The sequence below is a fragment of the Mustela lutreola genome, chromosome 6 (genome assembly GCF_030435805.1).
Source record: "Mustela lutreola isolate mMusLut2 chromosome 6, mMusLut2.pri, whole genome shotgun sequence".
Classification (NCBI taxonomy): domain Eukaryota; kingdom Metazoa; phylum Chordata; class Mammalia; order Carnivora; family Mustelidae; genus Mustela; species Mustela lutreola.
Window position 1 is genome coordinate 58,995,211 of NC_081295.1, and position 21,013 is coordinate 59,016,223.

The 21,013-nt window shown below is 40.6% G+C and overlaps 1 protein-coding gene across 5 annotated transcripts in view; it reads right to left on the reverse strand.

Moving 5' to 3' along the window:
* Positions 1-21,013, reverse strand: part of PHACTR2 (phosphatase and actin regulator 2) — a 264,289-nt gene that overhangs the window by 99,803 nt on the left and 143,473 nt on the right. The window lies entirely within an intron of this gene.

Below are 21,013 nucleotides of genomic sequence, written 5' to 3' on the forward strand. Positions count from 1 at the left end.
TTAGAATGATCCTTACGGCACTGTATTAGAGGTGGAAATACCATGACAGTTCTGTTCTGTTCAGAAAGTTCTGTTCATTCAGAAAGCCTAGAAGCAACAATACCCCAAGTGTGCACACTGGTACTCAGATCTTGGTTTCTAACAGTGCTATTCAAAGAAACGAAACACTAGTTAGACTGGAGCATGTTTCAGTGCCAGAAAGTAAGCAAGTGCTCAAAAACCAGACTGATGGGAGTATGTCAAATCCACCCCCATAGGAGCCAACTGAAAGAGTACCAAAGGCCAAAGGTGGAACAATCTGAGCAATAAAATAAATGATGTAGTATTAGATAATAATCCAAAGTATAAAATAAATATATATAATATTAATAGAAATAAATATTGAATACTGATATAGAAAATATCACACTGATATAAATATTGAATGATTAAATAATATCATACTAATATAAATATTGAATAATTAAATGTGGGAAAGCAAATTTGTACAGAAGATTACAAATAATTTACATAAACACTCCATCTCAAGGGAGTGGAGCTGAACTCCCCACTCCTCAAATGTGGGCTACACACTGGGACTTCCTTCCAAGGACTGCAACATAAAACAGAGGGGGAGGAGTGACTTTACAGAGGAGAAAATTGACAAACACTACCTCAGCTAAGTGATCTTGATTAATTGAATCCATAGTATGTCATGTTGATAACATGTACCCTTGATATGATGGATGAAAATCATACTTCAAGACCTATAACCCCACTGTAACCATGAGAAAAACATCAGACAAAACTAAAATGAGGGACATTTACAAATTACCTGATCAATACACCTCAAAACTGTCAACATCATTAAAAACAAAGAAAGTCTAAGAAACGATCAGAGACCAGAGGAGCTAAGGAGACATATAAATAGATGCAATGTGGTATCCTGGATGGAATCCTGAAACAACAAAAAAAGGGCATTTGGGGAAAATGAGGGAAATCCCAATAAATTATGGAATTTAGTTAACAGTAATGCACCTGTGCTCTGTTCCTTGGTTGTAACAAATGTATCATACTCATATATCAGATGAATAACAGGAGAAACTAAGTAGGGGGGGTATATGAGAACTCCGTATTATCTTTGTAATTCTTCCACAAATCTATAAGTATCTTAAAGAATTCGTTTGTATAAATGTGGCGTTAGCTAGCATAGAGGTGCATGAGGATGAGAATTTAAGAGGTTCATAGGGGTGAGGATATCAGCTGTAGGGAGACCTCAGGGAGTCCTGCTTTTACCATGAGTAAACATTTCTGCTCAGAGAGGTTTTGGGAAGTTAATATGCTTTAGAATTGCCCATATTTCTCTCTAAAATCTCTTTTTTAAAAAATAAATTATTTTTATTACCAGATAATGTATTATTTGCCCCAGGGGTACAGGTCTGTGAATCATCAGGCTTACACATTTCATAGCACTCACCATAGCACACGCCCTCCCCAGTGTCCATACCCCAACCACCCCATCCCTACCCTCTCATCCGCAGCAACCCTCAGTTTGTTTTGAGAGATTAAGAGTCTCTTATGGTTTGTCTCCCTCCCGATCCCATCTTGTTTCATAAAAATCTCTTTTTATCAATATTTTCAATTTCTAGTGTTTTATCACTGAGAGATATTTCATCACTTTTCAGCACATGATAGACCCAAATAAGGTAATTGACATCCAACATCTTTCAAAAGGGTAGATAACGAGCCTTGAAAAATGGTGTCAGCAAGTGTCCACTCAGTTACTGTGAGCCAAACCAAACATACTCCCAATTCTCTCTCTCTCTCTCACCATACCAGGATTAGTATCATATACTGATGACATAGAATGACAAATGTGGGAATAAAAAAGGTTCCTTGTTCTTTATTTTTAAATCACTGAAGCGGAACTGTTTTCGGTAATAGAATTTTATTTGGGAATCAAAGTAAATTTAAAGGACTGAAACTTATTTCATGACAATTGAGGACTCATTTCCTATCTCATCCCCTGCACTTAGAAGGATGGAAGAGTGAATGGCACAATTCAGAAACAGAAACCCCACAGCTGATGCCAGTGGGAAAGTTCTGATGCATAGTACCCAGCAATGAACTAGCCACCGACCCACCTTGCGTTTGATTCTCTCCTGAAAGTGGAAATTAGTGAGCACTTTATTAACAGCAGAACTGATGACCACTGATACTTGTTGAGTGCGCATGTGCGTCAGGCTCTGTGCTAAGTACCTTACCTGCCTTGGCTCATGCTAATTCTCAGGACAGCTCTGACATAGATTCTATGATCAGTCCCATTTTGGAGATAAGAAAAGACTCACAGAGACTAAATGTCTAGCTCGGTATTTGGCAATGTACGTGGAGGTGCTTTCATATAGAGAAAGATTAAATAAACATTTATTGACTAAATTATGTGACTTAAAATGAATAAATATGTATCTTCCTCAAGTGACACACTGTGTGGGTGGCAGAGCTTGGATTCCAAGTCAGAGATGTCCCTCTGTACTACTGACCAGCAAGGCCTGCTTTAATTCAGTGCCATGAACCCACCATCAAGGTCCTTGGAGATCCCAGACAGTAGGACAGGATTCTCACCCTCCCTTTCGGAGCTCGCAGGATGGTTGGGGGAGCAGATGTGATCGGTGCTTTGTGATGCCGGCCAGGTGGGGAGGCACTGGAACAAAGATGGGAGAAGAGCCCAAAGGTGGAAGCACAGGGAGGGGATCAGTCAACACTGACGGAGGTGACTGGGGAATGTTTCACAGGGAGGGCGAGACTCGACTGGGAACCGAAAAGATGAGTAGACTTTTTGGTGGAAATCAAGGAAGGAATGACCTGAAAGTGATCCAATCAAGGATGGCTGACCTTTTAGAGTAAAGTCAAAAAAAAAAAAAAAAAAAAAAAAAAAAAACCACCAAAAAACAAAAAACAAAAACCAAAAACCCCACATTCTCACTGCCATGCTCCTGTATTCAAAATAGACACACGTTACGTATGTATGGGAGAATAAATGAAAGCAAATTTATAAGGTCAAGTCTTTGAACATGTGAAATGGTTAAATGTGAAAAATGTAAAAAGGAACTAGAGAATGAGTGAACTTTCTATATATCAATGTATATAGCATTACTTAAAAATCTGAGAATACAATTTTAGAGTTAGAAAAGATCTCGGTTGGTACAGGGAAACACACTGCTTTTCCTTAGCTGACTGCTTAAAGAATCATCAACATTAAGGTGATAATCAAGGCTAAAAATATTTTAATTATGTAGCCATCATCTTTTAAAATACAGTAAGAGTAAAAAGAATAGAATGTAAACAAGAAACCAAATTTGAAGAAAAAGAATAGAATATGAAAAACACTGATATCCTAAGAGTCGAATGAAGTTATACTAGTCCCCCCACCGGAGGAAGATTGCCCTCCTAACTCCACTCCATATTTGCCAATTTCCAGTCCTGTGTGACTGAAAGAAGCTACAAAGTTATCTAGAGGGACCTGGGTAAGATCTGCCACTCAAATTAAACTATGGAGATTTTTCAAAATAATTTTTAGGTATATTTACAGACAGTAAATGATTCTGTGTATGTAATCACCATCCAGATCAAAGTCTAGAATTATTTCCAGACCCAGAAAGCTTCCTTGTGCTTCTTCCCAGTCATAACCACCCTCTCCCACTCATTCCCCCAAATAACCATTGTTTTAACCCCAATTACCACTGATTTATGTCACCTATTCTTGAACTTCAGCTTAGTGGACCTCTACAGCACACTCCTTTATAAAGGTCTGTCCTTTTTCACTGAACTTTATGTCTGAGAATCATCTAAACACATGGGCATTCCAAAGCAAAGTTACCTAGCTACAAAATGGAAATCTGCAGTCTTAGCAAGACCTCAGATGAGAAAACACTCAAAAATGATAACCTTTATACAAGCTCTTCTATTTATAAAGGATATCATGATTAATTTCTTTATCTGAAAAATGCAAATAACATCTCCCTTCCCTTGCCAGATTTCTGGGAAAGCTAACCCATCTATTATCTTTTGAGACTGCCCTGAAACTGTGCTACACTGGAAGCTCACCTATGCAAGATGAAAGGTTAAGAAGCAGTTTGCTGTCCATAAATAATGGCAGCTTTACATTTATTTGCATTCTGCATATGAAATCATGCAGCAGTTCCAACACATGCAATTTGTAGAAACACTGAGTACTAAGTTATCTGTTGTGGGAACTGCAACTGTGTTTAATACAGGGGTTCTATATTATCTTTTTTATATATATATTATATATATATATATAATATATATATATAAAAAGCCACCCAGGTGCCCCTATCCTATATATATTAAAAAAAATACTTATGAATGGGGCACCTGGGTGTCTCAGTGGGTTAAAGCCTCTGCCTTCGGCTCGGGTCATGATCCCGGAGTCCTGGAATCGAGTTCCACATCGGGCTCTCTGCTCAGAAGGGAGCCTGCTTCCTCTTCTCTCTCTGCCTGCCTCTCTGCCTACTTGTGATCTCTGTCAAGTAAATAAATAAAATTAAAAAAAAAAAAAAACCAAAAAACAAACCCAACCTGTGGAGAAACTGAGACCCAAGGAGACTATGTGGCTTCCCAAGTCATTAGCTAATGGCAAAGACATCATCTAGGTCATGTGATTCCTGAGTCTGTCCTCCTTGGAATACAACAGCTAAATTGATGAATCAGTAGCACCTCTTAGTAGCTCTAGAAGGGCATTATGATTCTTCATAGGGCAAAAAGCAAAGAAGATGTTGCACAATCAAGACAGGCAATAAATCTCAGTTACTGTTCTGGGTTTTAGCCATCCAATTGGAATGGCTGACTGTAAGCCAAGAAGAAAGCTGAGTCCCACACCGGACTCTGCTTCTTAATAGCCCTTTGACCTTCGGCAAAGACCTCAATACTTCATTGCTGAGATGAGGAGACTAGGTTACGTGATCTCTAGGCTCTTTTCCAATTTTGAAAAATTCTGATTCTCATACTGATCTGTGCTGAATACATAGATCTTACAGGCCACATGAAGACCTGTTCTAAGTGCTTTATGAATGGTGTCTTCTTAACCATCAAATGGCCCTGTGAGGTAGGGGCTTGTTAGCATTCCCACTTTGTAATGAGAGTGAAGTCCAGAGAGAGCCAAGTAATTGGCCCAAGGTCACAAAGCTGGTAAGTGGGATTTAAAGTCAGGAGTTGGCCACTAGGGTCTCCTCTGTACAAAATGGGTCAGAGGGATATGGGTGGAAATAGAGCTCTATTCTTAGAGAAGGCAAGACATAAACCCTAATGAATAATAACTCAGTTCTACCTCCCACCTCCTCTGTGGACTAACCCAAAGAATTACAGCAGGTACTGTTTGGCTCTGTAAACCAATAGCCTCAGTATCTTCACAGTTTGGTTCACGCTTGTTGAAGGCAGAGTGTGTCCTTTGCTAATATTAACTACGGTCCTTTGATTGCACATAATCCTTATTTACCATAGTATTAATTTTAGGAATTTGATATCTACAGTTTTTTAACTTGTTTTTCTATGGAGGCGGCCATTATTTTTAAACCCCCAAAGGGAAAAGCTACTAAAGACTTCCATCTGTCTGCAAGCACCGACAAAGAATTTCAGAGTTTAAACTCATGGCCGATAGGCCTACAGAATGAGCATGTTTGTGCAGCTGGAGGACATCCTGATGCTCGGACATGCCCAACAGCCCCTAGACTTGCTGCGGGATATTTAACAGATTAAATAATATCACTTGTATTTGGGGTTTAAAGAAACTCTGGTCGAGTAGACAACAGGAAAATGAATTTTATTGTTAAATAAAAGCATTTTAAGTTTTAAATACCACTGTGATCACAATCAGCAAAGGGTTCTGTGAAAAGTGTTGATGGCTCTACGTGGAAATATCAAGAACTTTGCTAGTGAAGTGAAAAATAAGAAAGGAAGCAACTGTCTACCTTCCTTTCCTTACTAACCATATCCTACAACTCCCTGAGTCTGGGGTGGGGAGCAGGTCATGGTGTGTGGAGGCTGTGCTGTGTTCATCAAAAAGGAGAAAAGGTCAACACATCTCTCCACTGGGCAAGACATCAACTGAGCAAATTTTACTCCTATAAGTTAGGACAACAGCCAATCCGTTTGCTGAACACAGGCATAGGGATGAAACTTCAGGGGAGAAACTATTCATAATGAAATTTCATAATTCTTAAGTAAGCAGCTAAGTTTTGCCAGAGATACAATTATGAAAACTTTCCCACTGTGGATGAATGTAACAGAAGTATTAATAAAATGACATATTAAATCTGGACCAATATCTTTAGGTCAAAAAGCTGGTGGATAAATAAGGACCCGGATCATATACCTATAATGTGATAATACTGTTTATAGTCCATCAGTGCCGTGGCTGTCACACCAAGTCCCCAAGTCTGGTACCTGTGAAGAGAATGGCGGCCTCGTGTATAATTCCAGACTATCCACCCAAGGCAGAATTGTAACCTACAGGCTTATACAGTGTTGGGCAGGATGCTGAGAGGAGAATTGATGTCATGAAGAATCCCCAGGGCCCCCAGATTTATATTCTTGTAGTTCAGTTAAGAGATGACTGCAACAACCAGGCATCTGAACTTGGAGAGCAGTGAAAATGAATTAGAAATGATGAATGGATCCAAGGGACATTGAGGAAGAAGTGAGGAAAAGGGGGAACTGTCTAGAGAAATCACGGAGAATTCTATGGCCTGAAGCTCTTGGACGTGTGCTGGAATGCCAAGAAAGGACGTGGAGAAAGACCGATGGCTTATGTTCAGGCCGCATGAACTTCAGGTATTGGCAGGACATTCAGGGGAAGATGTCCAGCAGACAGAAATACACTATTGGCACACTAGCAGGAAGTCAATGTTGAAGTTACTTGGGGGAGTCTTCCAAACAAAAGCGGCAGTTGAGGGCCAGGGGGAAACTCTTAGAAAATGATTACATTTAGAAGGCAGTAGGCTGTACATAATAAAGAACCTTGGACTTCTCTTGTACCGAGAATCATCAGGTACAAGACAGAGGTTAGTTTATTTGTTATAAAGTCACAAGTGTGGGGGATTCTAGGGCATGTTTATGGACCGAGGGGAAAGAGCCAGAAGCACAAGAGAACTGACTAACCACACGGGGATGGGCTTCTCTCCGGATAACAGTGAGACTCTGGGCGGAGGAGGAGAGCCTGAACCTCACTTCATGAATGCGAGGAAGTGAGCAGGAAGTCAGGGGATGACGGCACCAGAGCTGTGAAGAGGAACGCAGCAGGAGGGTATGTACTTCGAGTGAGAATACACACGTTACTGGAAGCAAAGCAGGCAGGAGTGGTAGCCAGGAGTGAGTCACATGTCCATGGTGAGGGAGAGCAGAACCTCCATTATGGAGTTACCAAGTGAAGCACTGCCAAGGAGAGGTGGGTTCCAGACAAAACAAGACAAGGAGGAAGGAGAGTTCCACAAAAAGATGGAAGTTGTAGAAAAATCTGCGTACTGTGGGATGGAGTCATGCATTCATAATTAATGTACTGAGCAACTATCATAGACAAGGTAATGCACTGAAGCCATAATAGTAAGCAAAAGGGACTGGATCTCTGCCTTCAGGAAGCTAACCGTCTATGAGAAGGGTTGACATTATTCAAGTAACCATCATTCCAATACAGAAACCTGGCACAGAACATTCTGTTCTGTGAGAGAACAGAGGAGGTAAGTGGCTGGAGGGGCTCGGGGGTGGGGGTTGAGCCCTCGCTCTTGTGACAGCCATGGCCTGACACACTCTCTAAGTTCTGGGTTAAAAATTCAGGGCTAAGCTGTTTGAGGGTTATGGGGATTTAGTCTAGTTTCATAACAGTTCTTAAAAGGTAGAAAGACCCCATCCAAATTAGGCAGGAAACGATTTAGAAGTCACTGAAAAGCAAAGGATTAACATTCCTTAGTCTGTAACATCTAATTGTGGGGGGTGGGGGGGTGAAGACAGGGAAGGGAGAGAGTTCCATTAGTTGTCTTTTGAAAAAAATAACTTTATAGTGATGACGGCCTTAGGGTTGAGTTTAATCTTTTTTTCACCAACACAGTCACTAAGGTGATTCCCACTTAGAAGATGTTCTACTTTGGTTTCTTTCTTTTCAAACAACATGTGTGTCAAGCAAGCATTCCAGAGAACAAGGTGTACCAGCAGGACTTGGGTAGAATACCACAAGGAAAGGCTCTGAATCCAATTAGGGCACCATCAAGCCAACCATCTTATTCCAAAATTTTTTTTTTGATATAATTTTTATTGAGATTTTCAATACTGGCCTAAAGGAATGTTGAATGATGTGAGGGGAAAGCCCCTAACTGAATTCAGAAGCAGCTAGCTGCAATTCATCAACCTTTCCAGAAGCCATAAAAATAACTTTTAATTGTTGTTGTTATTAAACAAGTAGCGGGGGGGGGGGGGAATGGCCTCTTCAAGGAGCAAGTATATGAAGAGAAAATCACAGTGCTCCCTACTAGATCGAGAGTCCCATGAGGACAGGCATCAAAAGTGTTTTATTCTAGGTGGTGCCCCCACTCTGTACCCAGGCCACAGAAGGTACTTAATGAATATTTACAAAATGAATGACTAAATCATGGACAAATGTCTGGCAATAATGAATGTACAAGGCCTGGCCTAAGTAGGCTATGATTTATTTTAGCAGGTCTTTAGATTTTTCATACAGAGGAAATTGTTTCCAATGGTGCCTTCCTGCAGAACTCCAAATATTTTGAATGATAACATAACAAACACTAAAGTTTGAAATTGAGAAAATATCAAAGCCAGCAGGAAGGATGATTAACACTCATAAGAATGGTAGAGACATTGTTGACAAATTTTTCAGGTGAGCAAAGACTGACTTTGCGGCTTACTGTGTCCTTTTAAAAAGACAATCCACCAAAGACAAACAACTGAGAAAAAACAGTTGGAATAATTTATATGTGAAATGATCTTTAAAGAATTGTGTATTTTTATATAGCAATGAGTGACGAAAAATTAACACCCTACACAGACATTTCTTTCTTCCTTCTCAAAACACATTAGGCAACTCAGACTTTTCTGCAGTCTTCATCTTCTTTCTCCTAACTGGGGGACTCAGAAGGGAATTTAGTTTCATGATCAAGAAACCGGAAAGGCAAATTATCTGACTGAATTGAAACCAAGTCCAAATTGCCTTTGGTTTTCCATTGTTTTCAGGCATTACATGTGAGAATTTAAATCTCTCAGAAAATAGGGACCCACATAGAAAACTCTAAAACCGTATTTTCCACCTGAGATAAATTCTGTCACATTATGACATTACGGATCTTTAGCTCTGTATCGATACTTTAGACTTTTGATTCACTAAATACATCAGAAACTGGTAGAACTACAAGGTCCTCGGTATGGTAGCCAAGTAGTACTATGGTGGCAGATACCTGACGAGACAATGCAACACGCCCAATGGAATCATTCTTTAAGACTAGCAGCCAGCAGCAAGTTTCTTCCCACTCTGAACAGAAAATACCACTTCTCTTATCTCACCTTTCAACTGAGAATCAAACATCTCCTGTTATACCAGTATCTTACGGGACCAAACACAAATGGAGAAATGAACAGCTTTTCCTGTGCTCTGTATTAAAGCTTCCAGAGAAGTAAGAAAATGTTTTATTTTATCCTTTAGCTTACTTGGCACCCTGGTGACACCTAGTATATGCTGAGAGAGAGAGAGAGAGGAAGGAAGGAAGGAAAGGAGAGAGAGGAAGAAAGGGAGAAAGAATGATTTTTTAAAAAAAGATTTTATATATTTATTTGACAGCCAGAGACACAGCAAGAGAGGGAACACAAGTAGGGGGAGTGAGAGAGGGAGAAGCAGGCTTCCTGCCGAGCCAGGGAGCCTGATGCGGGGCTCGATCCCAGGGCTTGGGATCATGACCTGAGAAGAAGGCAGACACTTAACAACTAAACCACCCAGGTGCCCCCAGAGAGTCATTTTAAGTAAAAACACAGACCTATTAATTTCCACTGATGGGCCTTGGGGCAGAAAGACTTGAATTGAATCAACTGTTCTTCTACTTCCTAGCTGGTAATCTTGGGCAAGCCTTTCAAGCTTTCAGAACCTCTTCCTGATCCATAGGATGGGATAATACAATTTAGCATTTAGGTTGTTGCAAGGGTTAACAGAAATAACATATGTAAAGGGTCATACTGCATCACCAATACACAAGAAAGGCCAATGCCTTCTACTACTTCCTCTCCTACTACACAAACAGGTGGAGAAGGGACTGTTAAAAGGTTTCAAGGGGAATAAACTCTAGAAAATTGGTCATTTATGATCTGGAGCAACTGGGATGGTGAAATTTGTTTGAAAGCTATTTTCCCAGTCTTCTAGAGGGCTCTAGAAAAACAAAAACACTCTGTTCAAAACAGACTCCTGCACAGAGTCACCTGTGTTCTCCACTGGTCTTGGGCCAATTGCTGAGAGCAGCAGAGACCAACTAGCACTCAAGGGAAATCACCATCACTCTGTAGCAGAAATACCCTAAGGAAAGTCACAAAGCAAGAAGGCTGACATCACCTATAAGAACAGGAGAGAACAGCTAGAACTGGATTGTCCCTGTTTCCCACCAGAGGGGAAGGCGCACAGTTTATTTTTATACTTGTACCTGCAAAAAATAAAAAAGTAAAGTAAAAAAACCACACAAACCTATTTTATTCAAAAGACCAATTGCACACCTGGTGAATTCTTACTGAACCATGTTGAAAATCCAGTTATCAAACTGTCTACATCTCGTTGAGCTACAAGTTGTTGCTTTTAAAAGTCTGTGTTAGTCACTATAGCAGCCAAACACAGGAAGTTGCATTTTACTCCTGTTTCCAAATATGTCTAGTGTCAAAATCTGAGGAGAAAAAGCTCCATTTCATGTTTCTATTAACTTCATATTCTTTACACTTAAGGCCACCTTTAAACTCAACATCAATGCCCAAGTCCTAAAGGACTCACACTTACTGAGAATCATCATCTGTTGGACTGGCTAAGAAATCATTATCAAAGGGACCGTGTTTATTCTGTACCACTTCCTTTTTGAGATCTAACAGGAACCTTGTGCTCTTTCTTTTTTGCCCCAAGGACTAGATACTAGGCAATGAAAATAACAGACTGGCACAACAAAAACCGTAAGAACTGAATGAAATCCTTATCAGTTATTTCCATTGTATATAATAAGACTTCATCTTTAGGTCTTAGGATATTGAATTCTAAATCTGAAATATCAGGGTCAAATCCACAAAAAATGTGTTCACTTGGAAGAACACCAATCTTCTGTGACTTTTTAACCATTCTTACGTTGAGTGGCCGATTCTAATCTACTCAATGCCTTAAAACACTGAAGTGACAGGCTCCCAACTAATGGGTGTGGAGCTTGCCTGAGAATTCCTGCACACCCCCAACTCCCACTCCATCACCCTTTGGATTCAGATCAGAATCCAAACAGATCCAAAACAACTGGGTCTTGCATGGAGCTTTTTAGGAATGCCTTGTATCTCAGCCATCTCAAGATCTAACTTACTTCTAGGAAATTCCTGGCCAAAAGATGCCAAAAAATTAAGTCATCTCTTAGGTGTCTGAAGAGTTTTCAACCCTTTTCAGGGATGATCTACGATTGCCAGATTCTGAGGCACCCATTTGACTTGTGTGCTTACATGGCTTGAGGTACCAGTTCCCTTTATATTAAAGAACTGTGAACCTCACCGAGGTGGGTATCTTTTGAAAGCACTATTTTCATGCCTTGTGACAAGGTGGACAAGTCCACCCAATCTGTCCACCCTAGTGAAGAGTTTAGGGAGACATAGGAAGCAATTACCAGAAGGCTGCTAGATGATTTGCAATGTGTATGGGATATAATACAAATGTGTTTAGTCACACATGAATCGTCTTTGAATTGCCAACCTGACTCAACGGGATTGCTGCATTTCCTGGTGAGAACATTTTTTTCTGGCTTTACTCTGACAGGTGTTTTAACATTATCTTTCTTTAGCATCCCTATTCATTCTATTTCTTATTTTAGCAGCTTTTTGTGAAGAAACATGTCACTCTGCTGGATATCAAACACATCTAAGATAATAAAAGCATACAAAGTAAGAAAAAATCAAACAGAAAAGATGAGTATCTATGTAGTGACGTTAGGGAATAAGGCATCTCTCTAAAAAGTGCTGGGGAGCCTGGGTGGCTCAGTGGGTTAAAGCCTCTGCCTTTGGCTCAGGTCACGATCCCAGGGTCCTAGGATCAAGCCCTGCATCGGGCTCTCTGCTTGGCGGGGAGCCTGGTCCCCCCGACCCACCCGCCGCCTGCCTCTCTGCCTACTTGTGATCCCTGTCTGTCAAATAAATAAATAAATAAATAAATCTTTAAAAAGAAAAAAAAAAAAGTGTGCCTCACATTCAGGGACCTCAGAGATTATAAAACTAATCAGGAGGTACATACATAGTTGCTGACCACACTGGGATGCCCCTCTTCATAAGTACTATTTTTCTTAGCATTACACCACCAATGGTGGCACTCTACTCAAGAGGTTGTTATTTCTAACACAAATATGGCAGAAACAGTGTTCACATAGAATATTTTTAATTCTGCCACATACAATCTTTACATTCCATGTTCATCTCTTAAGTGGCACTGCCTGGTGACCTACGTTGGTTCCCATTCCTGAAACACACCTTCAATGCATCCTCTTCCTCAGGTCGTTTCTACTCAATATGTGGCACTGTTGAAGGTGAGAAGGAAAGCAGCTATAATCTGTTAGGAAGTGGAACTGAAGAAACCAGAAAAAAGACAATGGATCTTGGGTGTTTATGGGCCATTGTGAATGGATCTCAGTTTGTAAGCTTGTTTTAAGGACACTGTTATGGCTGAATTTTGTCCCCCCAAATACATCTGTTGAAGTCTTCACCTCAAATACCTCAGAATGTGACTGTATTTGTATATAAGGCCTTTAAAGAGGTGTTTAAGGTAAAGTGAGGTCACAATGGGTGGGTCCTAATCCAATGACTAGTGTCTTGGTAAGACAATAGAGATTGGATAGACTTGTACGTTCATAGACCATATGAGGATATGGGAGAAAGTGGCCAGGAGAGAGCCTCAGAAGAAACCCAACCTTGATCTTGGACTTCTAAGTCCTAAGTACTAAATTTTCAGACTCCAGAACTGTGAGAAAATGAAATTCTATTGTTTAACCCAACCTAGTCCATAGGTATTTGTTACAGGAGCTCTAACAAACGAATACAGACTTTAACTACTGCCTGTAAAGCTGTTTATTCCCACACTGAAGACAGAATGAAAATGTCACACAGCTTCCAACCTCATCTCTACCCCACCCCACCTAACAGAGGGGAAAAGAAAGTTCCTTAAAGGCTTCTGCTACGATCACTTAGAAGGGCTTTATAAATTAAAACACCTTTTGTCATTTGAAAAATGAGATATCCGTGTATTCTGACAGTCCTTGCAGGGTCTGATGATTTTTTTAAAGATTTTTTTTTTGTCTTTTTAAAAGCGTACAGTTCTAGATCCTTCTTAAAATCTCCAGTTTGATTTTACTCTTTTCGTGTTTTCTTTACAAAATTGGCAGCCGAGTACTTTCCAAGCGAGAGAACACTAGTTACGCACATATGTATATAATTCCATTTTAGTAGACTTTAGGAAAATGAAACACTGCTCTGTTAGGCACACAGGAACATTCAACATGAGCTCAGTTAACTCGTTCTGGCCTATTCCAAGTTTCCATCCTCAGCCGGGTCCTCCACAGACAGCCTGGCAGGTCAGCGCGAGTTAAATTTACAGATGTAGAAAAATTTTGAAAAACACAGAGTCCCTTTAAATAGATGAAATTGGCAACTGCGATCCTGAATAACCCTGTCAGGTTGCCCTGCTCAGTCCTGTGGGCTACCCAGCTGTGGTCAGAAACATTTTTATTCTAGAAGGAGGGTCCAAGGCAATGCTCAGCAGGCCCTCGTCAGGGCACCTTAGACAAGTAACAGTGGTCTTTCCTCCGGGAGGCTGAGAAACCCTTTAGAAAAAGCTTTTAAGAGACCCCAATTAAGATTGGAATTTACTTCACACCAGGCAGTGTACTGCAAAACAGGCACTTCATTGAAAGGAAAGACCCCTGAAGTACAAACAGAGGCAAAAATAAAAAGCCAAACGTTTCCAAAAGGAACACATGAAAAGAATTTTTAAATAAATGATTGCTTCCTCTTGAAGTTTTCAGAATTTGCTGCCCACATTTCTAAAAGAGAAAAGGGTTCGGCCTCCTTTTTATAAAATAGATCTTACTAAAATCTTTCCTATAGTCACCTCCCACGCATTATTAAACACCTGTTTTCATCCGGGCCCCCTGCTCTGCCACTTTGGTTCCTCCTCAAGTAATTAGCATGCAGCCACCTCAGATGAAGTTCAAGGAGGCTTCCTAAAAAGCCAACAGAGTCAAAATTCTGTATCCTTTCCTCAAACAGTAATTGTCATTCTGCAGATAACTTTTTTTCCCTTCAAATATAACTACATTTACCTCAAACCTGAGGACTGTTGGAAATGAATTATTTTGCAGTTTATAATAGTAGCAAAATGTATGTAAGAGCAAAAAAAATTTCTGGCAAAGAGATTTTGCTAAAATTGTACTTGACAATGGGAATACTTGCTCAGGAACAGGACATATTAATGACCAAATTTATCAAGACACAGGTACAGAACATCTGTGTTTTTGAACTGGACATTTTGTAACTTCTACATCATGTCAAGAAAAGACACATTGTTAATGAAGAGAAATTTTCATCTGAAGCCTCTTTTAAAACACTGATAATCTCCAGAGGATGTTTCTCATGTTAAGAATCTTCTGGACCTGGCACCTGGGTGGCTCAGTGGGTTAAGCCTCTGCCTTCAGCTCAGGTCATGATCCCGGGGTCCTGGGATAGAGCCCCACATCGAGCTCTCCACTAAGCAGGGAGACTGCTTCCCTCTTTCTCTCTGCCTGCCTCTCTGCCTACTTGTGATCTCTGTCAAATAAATAAACAAAAAAATCTTAAAAAAAAAAAAAAAAAAAAAAGAACCTTCTGGAATCCTTGCTGAAAATTCGGATTCTAAGACCCCTCTCCAAAAGACAGATTTTGCTGTTGCCCAGAAGTGAGCATTTTCCCCCAGGCATGCTAGGTGATTCTCACCATCAGGCAAATTGGTAGAATACCATTATTATCACAGTAAACATAATTTTAAATTAGTTCATTCAGCTATAAAACATTAAATGTCCATAAAATATTTTTTAGACTATAACAGCAAGAGTAGATAGATCAAAGTTGAGGTCTCATGTGACAATCATTCGAGAAAATCTTTTGAAATTAATTAAAAGCTATGTGCTAAAGAGAAAAAATTAATCTTCTACGTCAATATTAATTGTGGTTAATTATAAGTGACAGTGGGTATTTTTACATATTATAGCAAGTTTGCTTTGCTACCTCATGGCCAGTCAAGCTATTAACCAAGTAGAAAGCCAGAATAAAGATGCCTTCTAGGAGCAGGTCTCAAAAAAACCAAGCCCCATGAGCCTTTCTCAAGAAGCTCTGTGTGCTCTGTCCAAATTTGGAAACAGACCCAGAAAAGATAAGATTCTGATCTAGCAATTGGGAGATCCATTCCAAGAGGGACGTGGAAGGACTCCCCAGGATGATCTGAAGAGAGATGCAGGGCAACAGCAGGCAGCAAGCTTAGAGGAAATCCAGTCCAATTTGGATTCACTTCTTACAGATAAACTTGACAGAATAACAAAAGTGTTTGAACATACTGAGAAGAGATTTACATAAGTGGGGAAAGATTTGGGGATGAGTATGCAGGCCCCTTTGCAAGCAAACACAAACACCAGCAAGGAAAGCAAAAGTCATGCAGGAAAGAAAAAGTAATCATGGTTTACCACAAGGCTTAGCTATCATCAATTTTTACATAGTTATACACAATACTGTTCTAATCAAAAGTACAATACAAGAATGCTGGGAATGAGAACATGGAAGAATGAGAAATGCTTGATGGGTGGGGAGACAGGGATCAGAGAAGGCGTGAAAAGCAAAGCTATGTCTTCAGTTTCCAGACTGTCAGGTCAGTAATAACGGGTCAAGCTGTACAATCGATAATTAGCAATGTAAGCATGCTATTTAGAAACTGGAGGTATATACTAAAGAATCAGTTTAAACAACTGTAAACTTCTTAGACACTACTTAACTTTCCACTCAGTTGGTATCACTCTAATAACATCTGACCTGGCCAGCTCGAGCCATTCATTTATTCAACAAATAGCTGTGTCAAGCACAGATGTCAGAATTAGAAAGCAAAGTGGGGAACAAGATAGGGTCCCTTAGCTCCTGGAGCTGAGGTTCTAGTGAAGGGAGACAATGACAAACAGGATAACCTGAGAGACAGACGGGGACAATGAAAGAGCAGAGAACTGTGGCTTGGGGCAGGTGCACAGGCTCCTCTGAAGAGGGCTGGACAAGGACGGTCTCCATGAAGCAGGTCATGCTGGAAGACAAGGAGTCAACTTTTTAAAGAGCTAGTGGAAGAGTGTCCCTTACATCCTGGGTAGAGAGAGCAGCAACTGCGAAGGTCAAAGGTAAAAATGAGCCAGGTCTGTCTGATGACTGAAGCAGAGAGTAAAGCTGTAGCACAGCGGTGGGGGTGGGGGTGGGGGCAGGGGCTGGGCAATGGGGGAGGGGCAGGGGCCAAGGATCCAAGGATCGTAGAGGATCAGGAATGGCCTAGAGGGCCAGAGTATGAAATCTAGATTTCATTCCAAGTGCACTAGGAAGACACAGGAAGGTTGTGAGTAAGGAAGTGACGTGATTTATGTTTTAAAACATTACTTCAGGAGTTGTGTGGAACAAGAATTGCAAAAGGCTGAGAACAGAAGCAGGAGAACAGCTTGAGTCCACTACAGCTGTCCGTACAATGAGCAGTCGGGTTTGGACAGTGGCCGTGAAGACAGACGTGAAGGGCCTGGAGATACATTCTGAAAGGAAAAGGTACAGAATGCGATGGTTTGGTGTGAAGGGGAAGGAAAACTCAAGGACTCCTCGACTTTCGGCTAGAATGAGTGAGTAGCTGGAAGTATCATTTGGGGACATGCAGAAAGTTAAGGGAAGAAAGGTTTTGGAGGGTAAACTCCAGCCTTCCGCTGACATCTTTTTTTTTTTTTTTTTAAAGATATTATTTATTTATTTGACATACAGAGGTCACAAGTAGGCAGAGGAGGCAGGCAGAGAGAGGGGAGAGGAGGCTCCCCGCTGAGCAGAGAGCCCAATGTTGGGCTCGATCTCGGGACCCGGGGGATCATGACCTGAGTGGAAGGCAGAGGCTTTAACCGTCTGAGCCACCCAGGCACCCCTCTGTTGACATCTTTTATCTGTGAGATGCCCATGAAAGACCCAAGCAGACCTGCCCAATAGACAGTTGCAGATCGGAGCCTGGAAGCACAAGGCAAGGACGGGGTTGCAGATAACAAACCCCCACCCCTGGCCCCACCCCGTCCCTGGGATCAGGTGGTCACTTCACCTTGCTGGATTACTGGAGCCAGACCTCTTGGTCGTGCCTTGGGTCTCCCCCAGGAAATCAATGCTGCACATGATAGGCAGATTCCTCCCCCTGGGGCAAAACTCTGATCGTTTCTCGTTTGATAAAAAACCTTCAATGGTTCTCACCCGCCCTGCCCCCCCCCCCCCCCCCCCCCCCGGTGTGGGCCAGAATTCTTGTTCTGTCTTCTGTACATTTTGGCCTCCCTGACTGTTCTCCAGGGGCCCTTTCCTTTCACCTCCCCTTCTGCCTGACTCCACCGAGTGGATGAGCCTTCTAGGCACAGACCCCGGTGTGCAGGGTCTGCGTATGATTCCTTTTTGAATCTTCCCCCACAGCCCAGCACAGAACCTTCCCCGTAATTACTTGAGTTGGACAAAGGTGCCACCCGTTTTACTTTGAATATCGCTTCACAGAGTGAGCCCGATTTGCAGGAATATATCCACTCAGCACATCCCAGCACAGCCTTCCAGGTTATTTAAGCAAAACAACAGTTCAGCCCCTTCTTTGTCAACCCAAATTCCCTTAGTGTTAATGGATGGAATGTCATCCTTGCCAGGTTTATATGAACAAAAACACCCAGCCCCTTGAAACCAAAATAAATGGAGGAGTAGTAAGCAAATATAAATGATAACAGACCAAACTTTTAAAAGTAATGTTCTTTGCCCATTCCTTTCTGGGGAACAGAAACTGTTGTTTTTGGTTTGGGTTCCCCTGCTTCAGATGTCAGTGGAATAAAGGGTGGACCAGAAGTGTTTATTTTCTTAAGACTATTTCTACCTCAAGAACACTTCTACATAAATTGAGTCCTCACTAAATATGTATCTCTACTCCCAAGAACAGAGACCCAAGAACAGGCAGTTAGCCCATTACACTGAAGTCCCTCAAGACAAGAAAACGCGTTGTAACTTTTCCTTTATTCAAGTTAAAGAGACTTAATTAGAGAACCGACAACCCAGAACCCTTATCTTTCTCCCTACTGCATTAAGTAGGCAAAAGGTGAAGTCTGACTCCTCCACTGATTGTTACCCTCTTAGACTTCTTAAGATAAAATACACTGAAGCTAAAAATATCGGGGATATAACTCGTGATCATATCTGATGAGCTATGGACCAAAGAGAAGTAAATGAAGTTCAAAAGTTTGCTAATTTTCTTTCCCTCCAAGTGAGTGATTGCATTTGCGTTACAATCAAACAGGCTAAGAAAAAAACTCAACGGAAAAAAAAGACGGCTATGGGAGGACTGATATTTTTGTTTTCATCATGGAATTCACAAGAAAAAAAGCAGCTGAAAAACAGCCAACGAACTTAAAACAGAGTCCAAGGAGAGAGAAAAGAGCCGGAGAAAAGCTAACATACTTATGGATCAGCTTGTGGCTTTAATTCCAGTGGAGGTCCAGGTGGACACAGGATGTGGAAGTCCTGGTTATGTTCCTGTTCAAAGCAGAGGAAAGCCAAGACTGTCACACTACCTCCTCAGCAATGAAATTCCCCCCTCTCTCTCTCTCTCCTCACCCTTGTCTAGATTTCTCATCATGCACATATTTTTTAAAAAGAATTTTATTTTAAACCTGCCTTTTAATATTTTTATTTATTATAAAAATAACTTTTCAAAATTATGTTTTGCACCATTTTCTTAAAAGATTTATTTATTTATTTACTTCTTTATTTGAGAGAAAGAGAGTGCTTGTGAGCAGGAGGGAGAGGCAGAGGGAGAGAAAGAATCCTTAAGCAGACTCCCCGTTGAGCACAGAGCCCACGCGGGGCTCGATCCCAGGACCCTGAGATCATGACCTGAGCTAAAATCAAGAGTCGGCTACTTAAGGGGTGCCTGTGTAGCACAGCTGGTTGAATGTCAGACTCATGGTTTCAACTGAGGTTGTGATCTCAGGGTCCTAAGACCTCTGCGATGGGCTCCTGTTCAAGGAGGACTCTACTTGAGACTCTTTTTCCCTCCCCCCCAACACGTGTGCACCTGCATATACATGCTCTTTCTCTCCCTCCCAAATAAACAAATCTTTAAAAAAAGACGAGAGTTGGCCACTTAACTGAGTGAGCCATCCAGGCACCCCGTATTTTACACCATTTTTAAATGGCTTATTTCATTATATAACTGTATCCCAATTAATTGGACAAAATTTCTTGGTGTTCGACTGCTACTTCCAATTTTTGGCTTTTAATAAACACTGTCCCAGTGGGCAAGTAATTATTTCCCTTTCAATATGCTTCCAAAAGTGGAACTGCTCGGTCTGAATGTATGCATATTTTAAGGGGTCTAATATATATTACCAAGCCGCCCTTCTGATAGGATGTACCAATTTAAACTACCACGATTGTCTGAGAATAATTCTTTTAAATCCTTGCTCAATTCATAGATGATCAACAGCATCTTTTTTTTTTTCATTGAACTGCTGAAACTATTTCATATAACAACTGGTAAATAATGTCTCTTCTTTGGTTAAGAAATTGGGCAAATTAACTCTTGTGTTTTAGTTTTCCGCATCTGTAAAATGGGGATATTAATAGTAGTTACCCTTTAGGGATGTTGTGAGGATTAAAAAGTTAACTCAAAGGACACCTGGGTGGCTCAGTTGGTTAAATGGCTGCCTACTACTCAGGTCATGATCCCAAGGTGCTGGGATCCCCATAACCGGCTCCTAGCTCAGCGGAGAGCCTCCCTCTCCCTCTCCCTTGCTACTCTGCCTACCTGTGCTCTCTATCTATCTCTCTGTCAAATAACTAAATAAAATCTTTAAAAAAGTTAATTCAAGCAAAGTACTTAGAATAGTTCCTCACCTACAGTGAGTTCACAATTATAGCCATCAGATATTTTGAAAAATGCCTATTCATGTTCTTTTCTTGTTTTTCTATTTGAGCCTTTATTTTTTTCTTACTGATTTTTAAGGGTTTTAGTACATTAAGATATTTATCATTACTTTCCGTATACCATACAAATTTTGCCAACTTTATGATTTCCTTTTTCAATTTGCTGATGATGGGTTTTTTGCTATACATAGCTTAAAAACTTAGTATCATTAAATCATTCACTTTAAATCAGAGCAAGTTACAGAGATCCAATATTCAAATATGAGATAAACAGCAAAGGAGAACATGATTCTTAACTCTGGTTTGTAAGAAAGAAAATAATTGATCGATTTGACTACATGAAAACAGTTTTTATGAAAAACAAACAAATTTAAGAAAAAAAAAAAGGAAAATGTTTATAATACATGATAAGCACAAGGCTAATCTCCTTAAAACAAAGATCTCTAAGATTTGCTATAAGCAATTCAGAGAAAAAGAAATACAAATGTTCCACTTAACTCATAATCGAAGTGAGCTATCCATTTTGCATATAGATTGACATGGATTTTTTTTCAAATTAATTATGCAT